The 22,044-nt window shown below is 30.7% G+C and overlaps 1 long non-coding RNA gene across 1 annotated transcript; it reads left to right on the plus strand.

Annotated features, from left to right (window-relative positions):
* Positions 1 to 6,371: 6,371 nt before the first annotated feature.
* On the plus strand, positions 6,372 to 19,348 carry LOC132727911 (uncharacterized). The gene is made up of 5 exons (XR_009625412.1): positions 6,372 to 6,444; positions 8,818 to 8,909; positions 13,860 to 13,975; positions 15,414 to 15,484; positions 18,571 to 19,348. It is a non-coding gene; the product is annotated as an uncharacterized LOC132727911 (long non-coding RNA).
* Positions 19,349 to 22,044: the final 2,696 nt, after the last annotated feature.

A 22,044-nucleotide genomic window follows, 5' to 3' on the forward strand; every position in this document is an offset into this window, starting at 1 on the left:
TCCTTAGATAATTGAATATCGACATGTCTCTGCATTGATATCTTAGTCAAAACACTTTAATATTGAAATTTTATTTTAATTGAAAACTAGATTTTTCGCCATAAGAGCTGTAATCATAGTTTGGAGTAGTTTGTTTTTGACTGTTTATTCGTATGTTATGTGATAATATACTCAGGAAAATCACGAATGGTGACTGCCATCTGTTTTCTTAGTCATTTTTTTTTTGTTTCAACCACGCATTAAATCATGTTACATTTCCAGTCGGAGAAAAAACCACTGTCTGAAGTATCAGTTGGCTGCGAAGGGATCGTACATAATCGATATCATAAGCAATATGTAATTAGAATGCCTTTTCGCAAGTAATTTCTTTGTATAGCATCAGACCAATTGAATAAAATTGAGTATTCTCTCTCAAAATTATCAAAATCATACTGACTTTGTAGTTTTTACATTTAAAATCAAGCTTCAAAAATGCCACATAATTTGCGATGTAGACATTAATTTTATACATATTCATGTGTTTCCTTAGGACACTTATCTAAAACTTTTGACTTAGATGCTTTTTATATTTTTGATATGAATAAAAATGTATTTTGCATATCTTATTTTCTTGCCTGAAAAACAATTAAAAGGAAGATTTACTTGATAAATATTTCAAAGACATTATACAAAATTACCTTATGTCAACAACGAGTTTAAAATTCTGCATATTAAATGTATAAATTTCTATGATCAATGAATAAAATCTTTTTAAAATAGCTTTAAAGTGATATCAAATATTTAAAAATGAATAATTATTGATTTTATTTTTCCGGGCCTAGGATTATTATAAAATAACACTTGGCTGTCGGCGTGATAGAGGTTATTGTCAACACGAGAACTGGTATATTACCCTGAGGCGTAGCATACACCGAAAGACAAAAAACACAATATTTAAAAAGTACGCAGTCAAGGGAATAAGAATACACCATTTATTTTTTATCAAAACAATAAACTTAATAAAAACTGTACAAAAATGATTTTATACATTTCTATATACATTTTGGGATACAATATGCATCTATAATTCTTTAAATATCAAATGTTTTAACTTATTGTAACAAAGTCTAAAGTTTAAACTGAAACATTCATGTATATGGTGTTATGCAAGAGCTACGTGCCACGGGGCGATATAAGAAATATCCCGCGGGGAATATATCTAGGACGAACATTTACTATGGCAGATTTCTGAAATTCTAAATACTGTCGCATTGTTTTGCTTCAACTTATTCTAAAAAGCATGTTGTATGTAGCATTTTATAATAAATTTAAATCTTTAGCGCGAATGTATTTTAATGCCAGCTGTAATATGTTGTTGTTCACATTTATTAGAACATTTAGATCTGATAGTATTGCCTGTTTATGTCGCATACTAGGAAACATTTATTTTTATGCCAGAAAGGCAGCAAAACTGTATTTGAGAGAGAGAGAGAGAGAGAGAGAGAGAGAGAGAGAGAGAGAGAGAGGGAGAGGGAGAGAGAGAGAGAGAGTCTGTTACTTGGGTATTAGTGTAAGATGCTTGTTACCTGATGGAAAAAGCGCTAAAAGAAAATTTTTATTCTTCTTCCATTCAAACACTTAATCATTATAGCTGTACTAATTGCTAAAAGCAATCAGTTAATCGGCAAATGGGTTAATATTTGAAACAAAATAAAGTACCCACAAACCCTTTAAGAAATAAAAACAAACGCATTTCTAAAGCACAAATGGTCTTGAAATACATAAGAAATACGGCAACTTATATTTTTTAAAAATTCCAGGTGAAGTCAAGGTAAATATCACGTAAGTTTTGATAATGTAATTTGATTGCTTCACAGATTGAAATATATTAGACAAAATCCCACAAATGTGTTATATTACATTCGGTAAATCAGTTGGTAATGTAACGGAGAGGAAACACCGCATGCCATTGTTCGTCAATACGTATGAGAAAAGAACAATATTGCTAAAATCGTTTCAAAAATACGAGTTGTCAGTTATCAGTAAATACACTAGCAAAAGGAACATATGCGAAAGACTAAAACCAAGTGCAGAAGAACGTGCCAATAATTGCCGATTTTATTTAGAAAGGAATAGCGTCTCATTAATTCATGGGTTGTTAGGATACGCCAGAAGTGTACCACGATATCTTGCTTCATTAACAAAAATATGATAAAATTCCTTTTTATTTTAAACTTTTCATAACACTTTTTATTACTAATAAACACAGGATAAAATAATACAAGTGTTGCCTTTGATATCACTTTCTGTGTGAGTAGCATTGTGAATAAAATGCATTGTGAATTAAACAAGTTTAATAAGAATGTTTCTTTAATGTTGAATACTCTTATGTTTTACATGAGTTATTTTTCATGCAAAAACATACTTACCTGCTTGTTAAGTATGTCTTTTTCTTCAAAAAGAATTATCAGATGACAGATTAACTTTCAGGACTGTCACACTATTGCCTACCATGTCGGTGGTAACATACTTGACTGGAATGCATAGACGAGATTTATCCAGATCATCCAATAAAGGATATGAATAGAGGTTTACTTCTACCAAAGGAGATGATAATTGTGTACATTGATTTGAGAAGTATTGTTTTTTTATAGCTTTTGTCGTCAGTTCTCTCAAAAATAGCTTTGTGGCCTTCCTCTTTGGCAATAAAGACATAATCAATAGCACCATTTTTCGTTGTTGGCATCATTGAGCAAAGACCCACTTCTAAATTACCAAACAAAAATCGTCTGTTTTCATTAAACAATTTATATAAAAGATATATTTGCATAGTATATTTGTCTTGCTTGCAAGCCATTTTTTTTTTTAGATATTTCTTACTTTTTAATTCAAGAGATCCTAACAATTATTAGTATTTATATAATGATTTTCACCTGATCTATCCTTAAATGTAATTTTATATATCTCATACGCTGCCTGCTGAGATGATGGAAACATTTTTTGTTTATTTATTTTTTTTTTTGTATAAAAAAGTATGGAAGTAGAACGACATTTTTCACATTCTATATCTTCAGAAATTACTTGTTACTTGTTCGGTTTCATTCCTCCGTGTGGTAAACATTAAAGTACAATCTCAATAACTTCCTATTGTAGTAGGGTGAAATTTTACCATCATATCTAAATTATATTTCCGTTTCAAAATAAATATGCTTTTACCATTGAACCACTTTTTGATCTGCATACGCCTTAACAGAATATTTTTATGAAAGTCTTTGTCTACGCTGCATATTTTGATATAAAAGCCGTTGTTTCTAAATAATTTCATTTATTCTGCTGGTTCTAAAAGCTGTTTTTTTTATGACTTAAAAAATCATTTTGTTTTCCTAAACACATGCTACATTAAACTTAATTATAAAGATAATAATAATAATAATAATAATAACTTTATTTACCGAAGGTTAGACATATACAGGTTGCAACATCTTATTTACAATGCGGCCTTCTTAAATAAAAAGATAAAATAAATACACAAGCAAAAGACCACATATCAATCAAAGAAAATATTACATGTAAAAGAAATGATTAAATGGTTATCATAATTTTAACATATATTAACACATATACTGAACATTCATACAATTCATTTTATTTATCATTAAACATAATATTTTCATCAGTGCATCATTTTAATCTGCAATTTAAAAAGTAAAATTAACTTACAAAATTAACAAAATTAACACAGTCAAAAAACTTGAAACTAAGACATTATTAGAAAACATAATAATAAAAAACACATGTATGAATATAAAGAGCGTATCTTGCATATAATACATACGGACCGTGCTAAAGTTGATTAAATAAGTATTTCTTGAAACTATTCTTAAATATTGACAATTTTGTTTGTCTTCTTATAGTCTGTGGTATGGAATTCCAAATAACCATGGCATTAAATTGAAATGTGTCATTAAAATAATCAGTACGTGGTTGGTAAGACGAAATTAAATTTCCGTGAGATATCGATCTTAGATTATACTTTTGATTATTAGATATGGTAAGTAAGTCTCGGATATATTGAGGGGACATATTATTCAGTGCTTTATATACTTGGACACCGGTGTGCAAAATACCTTGAAAGGCAATATTTTTAATCTTTTGTATAAATTTTCTGGTTGGTTTCTCATTGGAAGGTTTAGAATAATTTTGCAAATTCGTGTTTGTTTTTTGTATATTTGGCATATATATTTTTTGTTTTCTTTTCCCCATATATTACAAATATTATCAAAAATAGGAAGAAGGTATGCATTATAAAAAGCATGCGAGATTCCTTATTTAAAAAGTACTTAATACGCCTATATAAATTAACTTTAGAGTTCAATTTTTACACACATCATTTACCTGACAATGCCAATTGAGTGTACATGTATTTTCAACATATATACCAAGCAGTTTTTTGTGATTCTACATTGTCAAGAGTTGAGTCGTTAATTTTCAAATTTAATGCTTTTGCAATCTTTAGCTTTTGTCTACTACCTACCAGCATACTTTTAGATTTTTTAGGGTGTAAAAGCATATTATTTATTTTACACCACTTAATTATCATATTAAGGCTATATTGTAGTTTTTCCTCTATAACTGATATGTCATCTCCAGATTTATGCAACTTGGAATCATCAGCATATAAATCTATGTTAACATCCTCGCAAATATTTGGGAGATCATTTATATAAAGAAGAAACAATAAAGGACCTAATATTGAACCTTGTGGAACGCCAGAGGTAACATATTGTACGTCCGATTTTAAGTCTCCAATTTGAATTATTTGCACACGATTAGACAGATACGAATGAAACAGTTTTAATGATGTGACAGAAAAGTGATATAGTTTGAGTTTATATAAAAGTATTTCATGGTCAACTAAATCAAACGCCTTTTGCAGGTCTAAAAATATTGTACCTACATATTTGCCACTATCAACATCTTTTAGCCAGGAGTCTATCAAATGAATTAGGGCCGTATTGCATGAATGATTCTTTCGAAATCCTGACTGTTTATTATGTAAAATATTTGTTTTTTTTTTTGGAAAAAATGCAGTAAATGATTAGCTTTGTGACGTTCAAAAATCTTAGATATTGTACGAAAAATAGAAATAGGTCGATAGTTGCTCGGATCATCTTTCACTCCAGATTTGAAAATTGGAATAACTCGGACATTTTTTAATTCATCGGGAAATATTCCTTGTCTAATACTGTGGTCACAAAGTCACCACACGATTTTATTATTTTTGGACCTAGTTCATCTAGTCCAGTGGATTTATTTGCATCTAGTTTATCAATAATGTTTTTTAACTTCAAATGCAGAAATGCTTTCAATTTTGAATTCTTTCCATTTCAATTTATTATCTAACTTATCCTTCAATATTTTAAATTCGTCGTTAGATAACTGTTCTTTTTCGACAATATTAGAAATGTTTACAAAATGTTTGTTCAATTCATTTATAATATTAGCATGATCAGAAAATGTAGTATCGCCAAAAGTGAGCCGTTCGGGAATAAGTACATTTTCATTTTTACCTTAATTAGTTAAATCATTAATATTTTGCCAAATATATTTCGGATTTTTTTATTCATTTATTGTATATTGAAGAAATTCTGTTTGCTCTTCTTAATCTCTGAATTTATTTTAATTCGTAATGATTTATAATTATCGAAATCTCCATTTTTGTGATATTTATCTCTTAAAAATATCATTGCTTTAATTTCATCAGTGAAGCATTTAGGCTGTGCATCAAATTTAATTCCCTTTTCTTTTATTGAAGCATGTTTGGTAATAATATCTTTTACTATTGAAAGAAAGATTTGTAAAGCTAAATTTGGATCAACAATATAATCCACAGTTTTAGAGAAGATCGAGCTAAATCAGTCTGAAAAGATTGTTCATTAAATGTCTTGAATGATCTATACTTCATTGTCTTATGAAAACCACGTTTAAGTCGTTTAACTTTGCTTCTATTTGAATTAATGGTTAATATCGGGATGTTAATATCGGGATGGGATCTTTACTGTAGAAAATGTCATTTGGTGAAGTGAATTACACGTTTTGCAAATATCTTCTTAACGAATTATTTATCGCAGGCCAAATTTTACAGGCAGTTCAACGGAAAATTTGTTTAACTCGCGCGCTCGCAAGCGGTACGTAGATAAAGCGAACAGGTAGACAACGCAGAGACCGTTTGATAGTGTTACGGATATTTGTCACGGAGCAGTTTAATTTTTGTGAATTACTGGAAAATAATTAAGTAATGCAGGAATTTTTGTCAGCAGACTTAAGTTTCATATTATTATATTTGTAGTGGCACCTCTGTGTTACCTATACAAGAAACCAGTCAAGTTAACGTTGTATTATGTGTTCAGAGAAATCTACACAAGATATTTCTTCCGGCTTCATAGTATATCATCTCATCCACAGGTATTGTTTTTATATCTCATAAAATAAGTATAATTTAATGGAATTGTAACAACATTTTGAGGTCAGACGATCATATTGATTTTCCCACAGACTAACATTATGAGAAATGGTCCTTAATCTTAACATGAAATGGAGTTTTTGTGCTAAAGAGGTGAGTTTGTTAGGAGAAAGAATGTTCTTGTCATATAGAGCTAGGTAGGCAAATATTTTTGAAAAAGACATCAGAGAAGATTACCCCCCACCCCATTATTTTCCATTAAAATTTTTGTTGTTGATCACAGGATATATATATATTCATTTTTAAATGCAAATATAATACTGACATATTATTCTAGAGACTTACAAAATATTTAATTTTGATATAAATTTTACATTATCATTGGTTTCTATTGATATAAATTTTACATTATCATTGGTTTCTATTGACATCATAATTACTAGGGATGTCATTCGGAGTCCGGATATCCGAACGTTCGGATCACAATTCGGTGTCCGGAGCCGATTTTCGGATCCGGATGTTTGTATAAAATATTTCAGAATATTGAGAAAATGTGAAATATACATGTACATGCGTTGAGATAATCGACGTAGACATGGTGTTGACAACATATTGTATATTGTACCTTAATTTGACAATACACATCATAATCTCTGCAGACCACAAAAAAAATCAATAATTACTATAATAAGTACGAGTCGGGTATGACACATGTTGTTAATCTACATGTATGTTAAACACAAAACAATTTTAAGTTTTGTAGGATTAAAGATGAATATTCTAAGTCCCGTGCGATTGTCACCGGCAACGATTTTACATTTTTTATGTCAAAGTTTAAATATTTAATTAGGCTATTTTTTACATATATTTCGGCTTACCGACCCGTCGACTCCTTTAATATTTTGAGAAAATGAAAAATCTGCAGAAAAAAAATATAAGCAAATAAAGAAATGCACTTACGAATAATAATATGTAAATTATCACAGCTTTTATTGAAATTGATACCATATTTATCCGACAAAATAACTTTCAAACATGTGCATTTTTTTAAAAACAATTTTTTTCACAGTTTTTATCACTTATGAACACTTAAAATATGTGTAATTCATGTAAGTTTCGGCAACTTCTTTGATGATTCGAATCAAACAGCCAGGGCTACATGTTGGTAAACATCAAAGATGAGCAGATTCTTTTGAAAGCCGGCTACACACCTGTCAAAGGTCATTGTGTGTAAATTGTATGCATGTTATTGAACAATGGAAAATTTTAATTTTTTACGGGTGTTATTTTGTTTTCACAAATGTGAGCAAGTGTTATTGTGTATTATAGCACTAATTAAGGAATTTAGACCATCGGCGATGAATTTCATTTTCATTTCATTTGAAATCGTAAGTATCATACGCACTTAATTTTTCGATAACAGTCGTATTCTAGATCTATATAGAAAAAAAATCAATAACGAAATTCTTTTGATACGTTATATTCAATTAAAAAGGAACTACACTTTGAAAAAGGTCGCGAAAAAATGGTTACGTCATATCAGCTAACTAAGAATATAACAACGATCCGAACATCCTGATGTATCCGATGTTTGATTCGGATATCCGGATGGCTGTTTCGGCTCCAGATGACATCCCTAATAATTACACTATTGTTTGTTGCAAACATTGTTGCATGTCTCTTTAATATGCATGACCCAGGGTGCCATGTAAAATCTGCTTACAGCTGTGACGGCCTTGGTCATTGTCAAAACACAAGTGTCATATGGCATCACACTATGAAACTGGTTTTTCTATATGAAAAACAAATGAAGAAATTCAAAATTACCATATCAGACATTTACTATTATGCAAGAGTAGCACTTATGCACTTTTTTGTGCAATAACATCTGCAGAAGCCTTCTGACTTATCAAATCCCATGCACTAAGGCCTTGGGCATTAAATGCATGGTTGTATGTGCATGAAAAATGCTGCATTAACCCTTTTTTCAATATTTGAGCAAAAATGACTGGGGCTGAAAAGACAATAATTTAAATATCAGGGCATTTTCTGTTTGAGTTTGTTATTTGACATACTGTGTCTTACATTTCAGGGCATTTTATTCTTGAGTTAGTTATTTGAGACATTTGCAGGGCATTTTATGCTTTTGTTAGTTATTTAAGACACTGTCTTATATTTCAGGGCATTGTATTCTTGATGAAAATTATTTGAGACACTGTCATATATTTCAAGGCATTTTATCCTTGAGTTAGTTATTTGAGACACTATCTTATATTTCAGGGTATTTTATTATCGAGTTATTTGAGATACTATATCTTATAATTCAGGGCATTTTATTCTTGAGTTATTTGAGATACTATTGTCTTATATTTCAGGGTATTTTATGCCTGAGTCTGTTATTTGAGACACTACTACAAACGCATGAACCAGAATTATTCTTTCATCTCAAGTCAGTAGGCTGTCAACCGTATGTACAAATTTATTTTAAAAATTCCTTCTTTGAATCTTACAGTTAAAACATATTTCAGAGTTTTACAGAATTGCATGACTTCACAGTTAAGCTTAAATAATGTTTGAGACATATGATATAGAATGAATTGTGAGACCCCAGTTTATAGCTCAACTATTCGAAGAATAGGGAGAGCTATAATACTCATGTTACCTGTTGGTGTCACCCTTTTGTTAAGCTTTTTAATGCAAGTCGATATCTCCAAAACCACAAGAGAATGGGGTGAAACTTCAAACACTTGTTTTTGAAAATATCAAACATGATGGGCGAAGTACCCACTGAGCTACCTTTTTACAAAGTTATGACCCTTTTCTAACTGTCAAGCACTGAGACTATTCGGCTTAAATGTTTCTGTTATTAAGTTAAATTCTGTTATACAGCTCTCACTCTGTCTGTATATCTGTAACTACTCTTGCATGTATAGTACTTTGCTGTTATTGTAGCTGTCACTATTGTGACTGGGCCCTGGACATGTCAGCAGTGATGCCATTTAATGGTTAAATTTTACGCACAAAGTGATGATATTTACTTCCATGCAATTTCCACAGAATTTTACCTCCATGCAATTTTCACAGAGTTATTACGTGTACCTCCATGCAATTTCCACAGAGTTTTAGCCAAGGAGGTGAATTTTTATTTGAAAGTAGGTCATTGTACAACAGTCAGTGAGCACTTAAACATTCAGTAACCTGCTTATATAATGTATTTGTAGTAAATGGCTCTTTTACAAAATATATCAATGTGATGCAATACTTTAAATTAAAAAAGAATATTAATTTCCATAGAACTGTATCATCTTATTTTCTACAAAACTTCATATGTTTGCGTTATATTTTAACAATTTGTTTTATGTAGTATGTTAAAATGAATTATAGCTATCCAAAAATATTGCAAAACTTGAACACATTAAAAATTGTACTTATCACAAAATAATTTTGGCAATGAATTTCAATTTGAAAAAGTTGTCCCAATGTGATGCTTGCTAGAAACTGATTTTCAAATATGAAAACCCTTATTATATACAGCTCACATCTTTTGAACAAACATTGAATGTAATATAAAAACAAGTTTTTATATTAAGAATGCTTGTACAAAGTTACATGTACTTATCTATATGTTGTAACAATGAGTGCAAATTATGAACCATTTCTTTTGCATCAAAGGGAAGTAACTCATTGTTTACTAAATATTTGATAATACCAGAATTATTTCCCTTCATTTGATTTAACTGAAAACCGTTAAAGTTCCGTTTTCAAAAATTACACTGTAATGTGTCTGTAGCAAATAACTCTATTACAAAATATGTCAAATATGATGCATAACTAATAAAGTGAAAATAAAAATTTCCATAGATCTGTACCATCTTATTTTCTACAAAACTTCTACAAATATCAACTTAACACTCAAATGCAATAATGCGAGAATGCTTGTATTTAGGGACAACATTTAGTATACAAGATGACACAATAAATGTGCAACTATGGCATTTAGCAATACATATTGTAATTGATTAATAAATTTTTCTCTGTCACTTAAATGCTTTGCAAAACGTGGTCAACTTATCCAGGAAAAAACCAAATACAAAAAACCCTTTTAAATTTTTTGATTTCAGTGTTTATTTAAGGGAAAACTATTTTTGGAAAACTGTGCCCATTTGCAATCACAGGAAAGTGGCTGTCAAATACCACTGAATGTTGGGCTTCATCCTTGCAAAACATTAACAGTTATACAATGTAAAGGCTTTATTTATCGAGGCTACACATTTGGTTTCCCAATCTTCCATGTGGGCCTCATATGTCAACATATGTTTGTGTTACATTTTAACAAATTGAATATGTTTTTTGTAGTATGTTAAAATAAATTATAGCTATCAAAAAATAATGCAAAACTTGAACTTATTCAAAATTGTACTAATCACAAAATAATTTTGGTATTGAATTTAAATTTGAAAAAGAGATTGTCCTTAAGTGTTGCTCACTTAAGAAATTGATTTTCAAATATGAAAACCCCAAACCAGCAAACAATGAATGTACAAAACCGGTATTGTATATATAACACTAGTACAAAGGTTCTTATCTATATGTTGTAACAATGAGTACAAATTATTAATATTTACCTGAACCAGTTCTTTTGCATAAAAGGGAAGTAAATCACTATTTACTGATTATTTTATAATACCTAAATTATTTCCCTTCCTTTGATTTAACTGAAAACCATTAAAAACTTACTTTTATTGTAGAAATGTGTTGAAATCTAGTAAACTCTTCCTGAATATGTCTAATTTGAATAGGATAATGTATAAACTATGTTTGGGAAGCTGCATTCCTTATTACTTGTCAAATAAATGTGGTCTATTTTTATTTAAACTGTCATTTTTTTGAATGACAGTATGTAATCATTCTGTGATCAGCTGTAGTGTGCAGTGTTTAAAATGTAACATTTTCTGTGTGTATTTAAGGGATGTTTATTTTACATTTTGAAATAAACTGTATGGTAATTATCAGGTTTTTTTGAGCATTATATATCATTACAGAAATAAGATACATTTTGCTACTGATATATGATCTCTACTTCATCATATTTTTTCCATCTATATCAAACTTATCTTTAAGGGATTAAAGTGTGACCAGCCTTATGGGTACTATAAGGAGTTAAACAATAGATAACATAGGTCAGATATATGCCTTTAAAGACACCTGTATGCAAAATTTTAGCAAAATTTACTGTACAGTTTCTGACTTACTTAATTTAAGCTTTGATATTAGAAGGGCTCTATTTTAGAATGAGGAAATACTAAACAATCAATAATGTCATATTAAATTGAAAAAATGTTGTCCTATTGATTATTGTTAATAAACAAATAATAGCTTTCATTAACTAAGATATCACTCAAGCAAAATACTTGTTTGCATTCAAAATGTTTGAAATATGCATAAAAATGTTACTGTTTCCAACTAATTTTAAACACTTATTTGACAATTTTCCTACTTAGAGAGCCTTATTCAAAATATCTATGAAATTAACCAAATGATCTGCTATTTTCAAAGTTTGCCTTAATTTCCTTAAAAGTTATAATATTGGTTGATCTTGTCAAATATTCATAACTTTTACCATGCAGTTTTGATTTTATTATACTTTGAAAATACCATATACCAAATTTGTTCTTAGATTTAGCATTATTTAGCCAATCAATACCTATTATAATTACATAAATAAAGTTAAACTTTTTTTAAGAGTTATCAGATGGGCATAGCTGATATTTAAAGGAATAAAGGAAAACACGCTAAAGTTGACCATTGTTACGGGTTCAAACCCATGCCTCTCAATTTCATTCAGTTAATAATTTGAGATGGTAATTCTATACTATTTGTCAATGAATAAGCAGATGAGAGCAGATGAGAGTGGGATAGTGGTGACATAGCTTAATTGTTATAAACTAGTATAATTTACAAATTATAGTCATCAAGTTTTAAACCTTAACCTCAGAAATGCTTTGCTAACTAAATATGAGATACTTTTGTTTGAATAAATTATGTGACATTCTTTACAGTTGACAGTGAAATAATATTTTGATAAATTGATTATAAAATAACGTTTTGATAATATGCCAGTGAAATATATGCAAAATGTAATTAAATAGTAGAGGAACTTATTATAAATTATTTGATTAAGAATGAGTAATGATGTTTGTTTGGTCAAACATTGTAAGTAAAGTTTACATGGAAGCATCATGCATGTCATGCTGAAAATATAACAAAGTTTAAAAAATTCACAGAATTATTTCCTCATAAACTCTGTGATAAATGTGGGTGCATAAAGAATCATGATCAAATCCAGTCAAAACTGCTTAAAGATCCTGTATGTTGTAATTATGGTTGTTACTACACTTAAGAGAAATTTTATATATTGTATATAGTTATGCTTCTAAAACAATTTTCAAACATGGAGGAATATGTAAAATAAATGTGTCCATGTTATATAGATAACAATAAAATATATGCATCCATTTCTTATTGAAAAATGTGACTTAGACTTTATAGAAAATAAATGACTAATTACCTCCATTTATTAACATGAAATATTGAATTCAGTAATTTATTTACTAATAATGCTTTTTGGAACTTACAATATTGATAAATCTTAATGTGAGCATCATATTTATGATATAAAACCATAAAAAATTGTGTAACAGGATCTTAAATGACACTTATTTAAAACTTTAAAATTTTTGAATAAATACAAAGTTTGTTTGTTTTAAATAATGTAAAAAATCAAATAATATGTATATTGAAAGCACCAGTTGTGAAATTTATATTGATTCTACATTCAAATTGAAAACAAACAAATACCCTCATACTGACTATGTATTATTCCTTATTCATGTTGCTAAATTGTAGAATTCAGATTTAGCTGCAAAGTTCTATAATCATGATTAATGTTTAACTAAATAAGTTGCTATAAGTAATAGAATTAGCACAGAAACATGAGGCTATCTATTCCCCCCCCTTGAGTATAAATCTGATTGCCAATGAGTGTTTTGATGTTCTTTCTCTTTTGTATCATAGGCAAAAATAGAAAACTCACTCCCTTTTGTCACAATATGAAACCCCATAAAAAAGTAACCAATGAATGAGCATCTGAATGTTATATGGCTATCCCTTTCTCTGTCGTCACAATAAGTAAACCCCAGAAAAAATGAGACACTCAATGGGCACGTTCTGGAGTGCGGGTAACTTGTACCTGCACTCCAGTATGCATGTATATGTATACAATTTAACCCTGACACATTTTCAGAAAAGAAATGTTCCCAAACAACAAATATTTTAGCACTTACTCTTTGCACAATCACAATGGGGGATAGCATTCATTTAACATAAGCGTCTTTTTTATTTCATGTTTTATTTTCAGATTGAAAATAGCATTCAAATGGCTGGTTAGAGCATTTTCAGGGTATTTGTCTAGCGACCAGGTTCTCCTGCTGTGGGACAGAGTCCTTGCTTATAGCTCTTTAGAAATCCTGCCAGGTAATTGACCTTTATTTCATGAATACTTACTGTGCTAAATCAACATGTTCATCTTTGACATTGGAACTGTTGTTTTGAAATGTGGGGAATTTCAGTTTTAGAATTAAAGTAAAATTGAGCAATATAGAACATGTATAACCTATAATGTAAAATCTGTTCAGACTGCACAGGTGTTTTTGCAAACCTGGCAAAGTAGTTTGTGTTGAAACCATTGCTTCTGGCTCTTTAGCATAGAAAAGCTTATTGCAAAAAAAAATTATTATTTTTCTTTTGCAATTACTGTTGCAATAGTAGTTTTATATGATACATGTAGAGTATTGGTGAGGATTTAAATAAGATAAGTGGTATGTATACAATTTAGGCTGAAAGGAAAATAGGTACATGGTAAGCTATTATGTCTATAAAACTGCACAAATTATATTTCACCACAGTGGTTATCTTGATATCAAAAGTATTTAACTGTTTGCTCTATTATTAGAAATATTGATACAATCATATTAATATTGAATATAATTTTGTTTTCTTCTTATTTGCATTAAAAAAATTAAAGGGCACACTGTGAAATCTTTATATATATAAATAATCATTAAATGAACTGGTATCTGGGAACACATTTCATTTCATTTCTTAAAGTACCGTTATATATTCCTGGGATGTTGGAACATTCTGATCAGAGGTTGTGAATAATGCCAATGTTCCAAGAAACAAGGTGGTTCGGGGTTAACACAACAATTTTAACATTGAAAAATTAAAAGAGTACACGAAGGATTTGAGAAGAGTCGATGTACTACAGTCCATGAAATTTTTTTTGACGTTTAGGACTTTCTTTTTTGGGATTATGTTTGATTGTGTTGGAAGCTTTTAACGTATAGGCAAACTCTCAATCTGTTCCTGGAACCAAGTAGTATTTCAATGAATTTCTGTGATTGTAATATTTTCTCAAGAATGACATATTATATCTTAAATATAAACCTGCCATTCCATAGCGAATCATCAAACAAAAATAACCACTTTTAAGTGTTTGTTTATCAAGATAAGGCCACCCTTAAAAAATTGTTTGTTTGCAGTTACACGACCGACTCACAAAATTTGCCCCTACCCAAACTATTTTTTAGGGTCTGGCAAAGCAAATTTTTTTTTCGCGAAAATCCCAGAGTGTTTTTGTTTTTGCTGTAGTTTATTTTTTTGCGTTCATTTAATAATTCAACATGGCAGCACCCATGGAAAAGCTGTGTGACAAAGACATTACAAATGCTATATTGGGTATTAGTGATCTTGTTTTGCTGTTTAGTCTATAGTAGTATATGTAGAGTTCATGCAAAAGAAAAAAATATAAAAAAATCGACCTACCTACCCACACTGAAAATTCTAAGTAGCGTTACTGCAAACAAACATTTTTTTAAGGATGGCCTAAACTTATACATAATATCTCTTTCAGTGTTGGCAGTGGCAATATTTTCATTTAGAAAGACAAATCTGCTCAAAGTCCAGTCCTATAATGCAGCTGAGGTAATGTAAATTCAATACACAGTTTTTTTGAATAATGCATAAATTTACTTCATTTGTTTATCCATAAGTTTAAACTCTAGACTTTATCATGTGAATTTGTGGTTGTTCTTGGCAGCTAGATTTCTTGCACCATGCTCTTTCTAGTTGAATTTTTGTACAGTACAGATTGTATTTAAGTTGGAATGTTAAGGAAACTGTAAGCTTATAAAAACACTATCTTATCTTTTTTGTAAAACCAACTCAAATAATGCACTGAGTGTGAATTTTCTTAAGGAGTTATCGGCTTACCCGATTTTATATTTAAGATAGTTTTAAGTTTCAACTTGATCATTGATTACAGAAAATAATTTGTTGGTGTCTGTTGATTTGTGAAACTGAATTTAAACAATTTTCTTCAGAGAATATTTCAAAACTTTAATATTTACTAGATAGAAATCAAGTTTAAATTTAATCCGAAGTACTGTTTTATCACTTTCTATTTAAAAGGCCATTGTTTGATGAACAGAAATGAAATCTAAAAAACAGCATTGCAATAAATTTTAAACTCAATTGGCTGCCTTCTTAAAATGACAGTTGTATGGGTTTACCCATTACTTCATATACACGCCTTTTAACGCCTTTTTCCCCCCCCCCCCCCTTTTTGTTGTCTCAAATGATGAAAAAATGCCTTATTTAGGCCCCAAACACTTGTTTTTGTTTGAGAAATGTTGTTAAAAAAAGTGACCTCTTTTTCGGCGCGGCCTCCCAACCAAAAGATACATCAGGGGGTTGCCAGAAGGGGGATGTGCCCCTTCTGTTTGGGGGGGGTTGAAGGGGGGCGGAGTCCCCCTCATCGCCAAGAAAAATTTTGGACTTGTGAGAGGCTGTAAATGACCCCAGATTGATCATAAGGTAACGTGTAAACCAACGCTGAAAAGCATTTGATTCTATCTCAATCCATTGAGAAGTTGCAGCACTTTGAAATCAATTTTGATGGAAAAAATCAACGCAAAATAGTGATTTTTGGCAATTTTGAGATATCCCCTCGTTGCCATGGTAACAGAAAATTTAAGCCTGAGCATGTTGTTGCAAGGGCAATGGTCCAGTCAACATTTGTGCCAAGTTTGATTAGTGTTGAAGCAGTTTTTATAGTATTATAGCAATTTGAACTTGTAACGGGAGACTTTTCAATGAAAACAGCCATTTTTCACAAAATGCTCATGAAGCAATGGGTTAATGAAAAAAATAAAAAAATCTACAAAACAACAATTTTTCTTCAAATTTATATGACAGACCATGTTTAAACATTAAAAAAACGCGATTAAGGGTAATTTCAAGTATTTTCATCATTTTCTGTTAACCCATTACTTCATATACACGCCTTTTAACGCCTTTTTCACCCCCCCCCTTTTTGTTGTCTCAAATGATGAAAAAATGCCTTATTTAGGCCCCAAACACTTGTTTTTGTTTGAGAAATGTTGTTAAAAAAAGTGACCTCTTTTTCGGCGCGGCCTCCCAACCAAAAGATACATCAGGGGGTTGCCAGAAGGGGATGTGCCCCCTTCTGTTTGGGGGGGGGTTGAAGGGGGCGGAGTCCCCCTCATCGCCAAGAAAATTTTGGACTTGTGAGAGGCTGTAAATGACCCCAGATTGATCATAAGGTAACGTGTAACCAACGCTGAAAAGCATTTGATTCTATCTCAATCCATTGAGAAGTTGCAGCACTTTGAAATCAATTTTGATGGAAAAAATCAACGCAAAATAGTGATTTTTGGCAATTTTGAGATGTCCCCTCGTTGCCATGGTAACAGAAAATTTAAGCCTGAGCATGTTGTTGCAAGGGCAATGGTCCAGTCAACATTTGTGCCAAGTTTGATTAGTGTTGAAGCAGTTTTTTATAGTATTATAGCAATTTGAACTTGTAACGGGAGACTTTTCAATGAAAACAGCCATTTTTCACAAAATGCTCATGAAGCAATGGGTTAATGAAAAAAATAAAAAAAATCTACAAAACAACAATTTTTCTTCAAATTTATATGACAGACCATGTTTAAACATTAAAAAAAACGCGATTAAGGGTAATTTCAAGTATTTTCATCATTTTCTGTTAACCCATTACTTCATATACACGCCTTTTAACGCCTTTTTCACCCCCCCCCCCCTTTTTGTTGTCTCAAATGATGAAAAAATGCCTTATTTAGGCCCCAAACACTTGTTTTTGTTTGAGAAATGTTGTTAAAAAAGTGACCTCTTTTTCGGCGCGGCCTCCCAACCAAAAGATACATCAGGGGGTTGCCAGAAGGGGGATGTGCCCCCTTCTGTTTGAGGGGGGGGGGGTTGAAGGGGGGCGGAGTCCCCCTCATCGCCAAGAAAATTTTGGACTTGTGAGAGGCTGTAAATGACCCCAGATTGATCATAAGGTAACGTGTAACCAACGCTGAAAAGCATTTGATTCTATCTCAATCCATTGAGAAGTTGCAGCACTTTGAAATCAATTTTGATGGAAAAAATCAACGCAAAATAGTGATTTTTGGCAATTTTGAGATGTCCCCTCGTTGCCATGGTAACAGAAAATTTAAGCCTGAGCATGTTGTTGCAAGGGCAATGGTCCAGTCAACATTTGTGCCAAGTTTGATTAGTGTTGAAGCAGTTTTTATAGTATTATAGCAATTTGAACTTGTAACGGGAGACTTTTCAATGAAAACAGCCATTTTTCACAAAATGCTCATGAAGCAATGGGTTAACATATAATCTATGTTATTTATTTTACGGTAAATACTACATTGCATTGTAGATTGCTAGTAATACCCACACTCCTTGCAAACGTTGATACAGATATGATTATCACTTATCTTTTTTATTTGACATTAGAGATCCTATTAAAATTTAATGCCTTGCAAGTAGATTACAAGTTATTCACAAGAGGCCTTTCAGCATGTTAACCTTTACACTTTATTGACGTAATTTAAATGCGCTTTTATATAATGTTGTTACCTAAATTTTGTACATACATTATATAAGGTTCAATGAATAAAAAATGATACTAAATGGGAAATGCAAAAACATGAAGTTTAAACACTTTAGTTGACTTTTTATCTTAATTTCAGGCTGTGCTGGCTGACCTTACAACCTTACAAGTGATTCCTCTCATTCAACTTGGATTGTTTTCAAAATGAACTGACATTTTTCTCTTTGTAATAAAATCCTTTTTCATGGTTGCATTTTACAAAAAGTACAGATGAATTTTAATAATTGTATAATATGTATATATACAAAATAATACAACATATTTTAATATATGTCTTAAAAATTGAGCAGCCAATACTATTTTATAAATAGAGCCATGGCAGGCTTTGTCCTATTTCAATACTGGTAGTATATTAGACATGCTGGCTGTCTGTGAAAATTAAGTGCTAAATTCATTCTTGATAATACTTTAAAAGAATAGAATTACACTTGGGATCATTATACCTACTTTCATTATTTTGATACATAAATTATTTGTCGTTTTGTGTCAGTTGAAGTACTGGTGGTATTGAGTATGAATATTGAAATTGAATTCAATGCAAAATCTTCACTGCTTTGTGTGATTTCTAAGTTTAAGTTAGTTTTTATTAAGTGAAATGTTAACCATTAAGAACCTAAAAGGAAGCGACCGTAACGAGCGACGGTGGGTTCTTAATTGTTAAAAAGTTAACTATGTAAAACCTAACTTACTCAATGTTTAACCTCATTTGACATCGCTGGAACGCCTTGAGCCTATAGAAAGCTGTTTTCCATACGATGGGAGGAGTTTAGGGTGCATATTTTATCTATCAATTACGTCATTCAATATATAAGTCTTGTATTTACATCGTGTAGCACTTAATTTCTTTAAGGTTGCAATTTTCTGAAAAATATTGGACGTGAATGATTTTTGTGATATTAACCTTAGCCCTTCTCTCTGTAAAGTTTGAGGGCACTTCCATGTGAAGTGAAATGCACTGAAATAATCCCTTAGCGTGTACAGATAAGTGAAACTTTACCTTTAATGCTTGTATGCATTAATTGATACATATTTTAAAGACAATCAATATTTATTTGTGATTCATACATGTTAAGCCAAAATAACAGAAAAAAATGTCTGCGTTTTTCTATGCTTTCTCCATCATTGCATTCTAAATTTATAATTGCTTTGCCATAAAAGTAGAAGTAAATATAAAGTTATCTTAGTTCTCGCTTGAATTATTTCACCAATGTCAGGTCGTCCTAATTATAAGGGGGGCTACATGTACTACATTCAGTTTACACATGCGCACTTCGTTCCAATTTGTTAAATATTATGTGTTCTGTTTCATAAATTAGTGACAAAGTTTGCCTGTCTAAACGAAAAAAGGGTAGTAAAAAAAAAACAAAAAAAAAACAAAAACAAGCGATTTCATTGGTTGGCATGTGATGTTAAACACTAATTTGGCAAATCCTGTCATTTATTATATTTCATATATGGTAGAAATCATATGTATCCTATTTCTATATGTAAGAAATAAATGCATCTTAATTTTAGAGTGCGAACAACTTCATCGTTGTATACCCATGGTTTATTGACATGTAACATATGGGGTTTATTGACATGTAACATGCACATAACATGTACTCGTGAAACAATGATATAATAGCTTTATCATTAAGATGTTTATTTGTATAATAACTGACCTTGAAATTTTTGCAAAAATTATGACCTCTCACTTGTTTATTGAATATTTGGATCTTTTCACACGCCGCAGGAAAATGTTGGGTGAAGTGGCAATTTTAAAAAACCACCTTTCACTTTTCGTCAGTATGTAAACTTTGATATATAGAAAAGTTTTTTAGGCTAACCTTTACACACCTCTGGTATGCTTTGAAAAATCATAAGTAATGAATGACCTCGTATTTGCTCTACTTATGTAATTTGAGGTACTTGTAGGTAGGTCCACACCAAAGCAGTGGCTATTTTATTTTCTGTTTATTTAAAAATCCCCATATCACTACCCTCTTGTACTTGTGAGTATCAATTGATATAGAAAAAAAAAATGTTTGTAATTTATGTAGGGTAATTATAAATTGGATCTGATTCTTAAAATGCCACGGCATTTACACTCTTTGCACTAAGGATTAATTCTACATTAAAAAATGAAATAAAAAGAACACAGCGTGATTTAATGCGTTCTTGTTTTGTATTAAAAATATTGCTTTTGTTGTGTGTACAACATGCAAACTATTATGAAAGACTAAGCTCATAACCCATCAATTCAACCTCAGAAATTTACCATTTAAACCTCGTGTTTTCATGATTGAAGTTTTATGAATTCACATTTTCAAGTTCACGAATTCAACTTCCGTCTAGAATTCATGATTCATTTCTAATGGAATATTGATTTGCGTTCATGAAGTTAAGTTAGGGAAGTCATTACAATTAATTAACATTATAATCATTATGTTAAATTCAAGATGCTTAAATTACGAAAACTTGCACTAGTGAAATTGAAATTGTGAATTCGCGAAGCTGAATGTGTGCGATCTTGAAATCATGAAGTTGAAATTGTGAAATATTTTTTAAAGTTGAATCTGTATTATCCGAGCACAATAAACAAAACTTTCGTTAGTTCTAAAAATACAAGCACAGTTCAGTTAAAGATTAACACAGGTAAACATAGGTAAACTTCAAGTGATTAACCAAATTATTACTAATCTATTATTAAATTATTAAAAATCTTGATGTTGTCTTTATTTGACTCTATAGCACAGTAAGTAAGACCGATATTAACATAAAATGAGCACAGCTAGTGTATTCAAAACCTACTGAAAACTGAGTCATTTTTTTAATTCTTTAATATATTGCTTACAGCTGAAACAAAATAAATATATGAACTTAAAGATATTGTATTGTATTGGCCACGAGATAATAAGTCGTGGCCACGAGATAATATCTTGAGGCCTCAAGAAAATAAGTCGTGGCCACAAGATAAAATAAAACTGCAAATGTCACCTCAATGCCACCGCACAAACATGTAATGTGAATGCTTTTAAAAACTTAAACCAGCGTGTTAATTACGCGTGGATTTGAAAGGCAACAGTTCAGTATTTTGGTTTCGTATAACGGGTTTTAAACATTCTTTTAAAAAAAGATCTTTTCCGTTAATCACATTTCCAATAGCTGATTTTGATGATAATACAAAATGGTTGTGATTGACGTTATCAACACAACTTTACTTTTAAATTTACTGATATTGATTGGCTTTTGCCATTAAACGAAGGGCGTGACTTAGCGAGTGGGGGGCGTATCCATGATCTTTATTTAAAATAAACGAGTTAACTTGACTTGATAAAATGCTCGATACAATACAAAATGTGTTGTAAATTATTGTGTGAGCCATAAATCACCTGTAGTAAATTTTGATCGCACAGGCAGAGAAACTAACATAATATCATGAAAATTACCGGAATATAACGATAACTTTGAGTCGCCAAACTGGAGTCCTGGATAGATTTAGAATGGTAAGGGTTTCCACTGATACATCGTCAATTTTAATTGAAATCAAATTTTGATCTAAATATTCTTT

The sequence above is a fragment of the Ruditapes philippinarum genome, unplaced genomic scaffold (genome assembly GCF_026571515.1).
Source record: "Ruditapes philippinarum isolate M1 unplaced genomic scaffold, ASM2657151v2 ctg14778_1_1_1_1, whole genome shotgun sequence".
In the NCBI taxonomy this organism is placed as follows: Eukaryota; Metazoa; Mollusca; class Bivalvia; order Venerida; family Veneridae; genus Ruditapes; species Ruditapes philippinarum.